The sequence below is a fragment of the Sinocyclocheilus anshuiensis genome, unplaced genomic scaffold (genome assembly GCF_001515605.1).
Source record: "Sinocyclocheilus anshuiensis isolate Anshui unplaced genomic scaffold, SAMN03320099.WGS_v1.1 scaffold225, whole genome shotgun sequence".
Classification (NCBI taxonomy): Eukaryota; Metazoa; Chordata; class Actinopteri; order Cypriniformes; family Cyprinidae; genus Sinocyclocheilus; species Sinocyclocheilus anshuiensis.
The window spans coordinates 365,362-367,927 of NW_015539845.1; positions in this window are offsets into that span (position 1 = coordinate 365,362).

Below are 2,566 nucleotides of genomic sequence, written 5' to 3' on the forward strand. Positions count from 1 at the left end.
CTGCAGAACACAAAAGAACATATTTTGAAGAACTTTTTACAGTTTTGTCCGTACAGTGAAAGTCAATGGGGTCCAAACGTTGCAAACTTCGAAAAGGATGTAAAGTTAGTGTAAAATATAAAATCATTGATTAAATACTGTATGGTGATTCATTGAATCAAAATCATTGATTTGATTTGAGAGTGAATAACCACTTTGCTCTGTTCAGTGATAGTATCGTTTCAGAAGACTGGAGTTGTTTGGATTCGTTTTACGCTACCTTTATTTATTTTTTGGATCTTGAAACTTTTGGACCCCATTAACTTTCACAGCACGGACAAAAACACGCTAAAGCATTTGTCAAAATATGTTCTTTACTGTTCTGCAGAAGAAATTAGTTAAGGTGCAATTACATTTACTGTTGTTCACCAAATTTTTGTTGGACGAAATCCAGTCATTTCAACAGAAATCCATGAGAACAGGAATTTCGTGTGATGGAGAAAGGTTTCCCTACGCAGATTTTGCAACTGATTCACTGCACTGACCAGAACAGAAACTTCTTGGTTTTAAAGTGTCAATAGTGTAGAGATGTATAAAGCACAGCTTACACAGACGTCAATAGACAATGGACCTTTTTTGCCCAATGTGACCATACCTAAAATGATGATCAATTGTTTTGGGGTGAACTGTCCCTTTAAGTAACTCAGTGTTTTCTGTGCATGTAGCATCATAATGTGGTTTCGAATGGGATTCTGATGCCCACAAAGGGTGTGCGTTTCAATGTTTTTGGATTGTGAGCTTGAAAGTTAACTTGAGATCTGCATGCATGCATTTTCAGTCTCGTTGACATCTCAGACTTCACACTCACAAGTTTTGCAGTGTTTAACCCTACGTGATGATGTAATAATATGGTGGGAGGGGCTTGCTAAAAAGCAGTTTGGATCTCTATGGAGGACTTTAAACTGTCTAAAGTTGCATTGTAGTTAATCTCCTGCATCTTTACACTTCAAAGCAAGGTGGTCAGGAGCGTATCTACGCAGGGCCACGTCATCTCTTACCCAAGCAACATAACATACAAGAACATACTGAACTGGAAATATTTCACTTACTCCCAGTGAGTAACAAGCATTAATCTCAAATTGTTGATTTGGCATCAGTCCTTGTTAGGATGTTGGATGGATGTCTTTTGTAATAGCATTCTTATAAAACGGAGGGAGATTTTTTTGTGTGTGCGCGCGAGTATATGTGTGCATAGTTTTTTTTCTCAATTTTATTTTAGGTGGAGGACAATGAATACACATTAATGAAACTATAAATGTATCATTGCAACAAAACTATAAATATTGTATAAATTTTCATACATTTTTGTAATCTTGTTCCCGTAATGCAACCACCTTTCTTTTTGAAAGGAGTACATGTTTGGTACTTGTTTGTAAATAATGTTTGCATAGCACTTGCAGTCTACAAATGTTTGCCTGTTCATTTCAGAGCTGAAACATTGCATTGTTTGCTACGCATATTGAATTCATGAATTCACACACGCTTGCATAACTTTGTATATTTTATGTTTATTAATGCCTTGAACAGTTTGTGTTTATGCAAATGTACAGATGTGAGATCACAACAGCTATATTACAATATGAAAATAAAGCACTTGTTCTGTAACAAAGCTCTGCCAATTCATGATTTTGTCACTTACAAAACATGCAGCTTGTTTACATTAAAAATATAAGATTGCGGTATTTACATTTTCAGGTATTGCTTTTCACTTTTTTTTTTCATGTTTTGCATGAGAACTAGAGCTTTAGTCTGCAGAGTACTTCTGAAGGTGACAATCACAAGCGTTCAATTTTTATTTGATTATTTAATGTACTAGGGACCCCTGGATTTTGATACAGATGCACACATTGGACATTACAATGTAAAGTAGCCAATAGCATATATACCAAAATAAATAAATGAACACTTATTTTGCTCAATATTTATGCACTAAATACATTGATAAAATAGTCACATACATGTTTAGAAAAAAATGTCCAAGAAAAGTGTGTACCTTACAACAACTTGTCACTGCAGAACCCTTCAAGAGACAACTTTGTACCTTTATTTATATAATTTATATAAATAATATTTTTAAATAAGTTATCACATACTGTAAATTATTATTATTATTAATATTAATAATAATAATAATAATAATAATAATAATAATGAGGATTATGATGATGATGTTCTTATCATCATTATTATTATTTATATATTATATATATATTTAAAAAAAAAAAGATTGAAAACAGTAATGTTTGAATAGGATTGACCGGTTGCAAAAACCTTAACATTATCATGGCCAACAACCAACAATATAAAAATTGGCATTAAAAAACAAAAAATGTAGCATTAAGTAATACAAGTGCCATATACATTTAAGACATTAATTGTAGAAAACGCGTACATTCATAGGATAAATGCCACAGAGATTTTATAAGTAACAACTACCAATATGAAATATTCGTTTTTTTTTTTTTTTTTTTTAGTTAGTTGTAATTCTTGGCTGAATATCTCTAGCAGGTTTTAAAAGCCCTTTAAA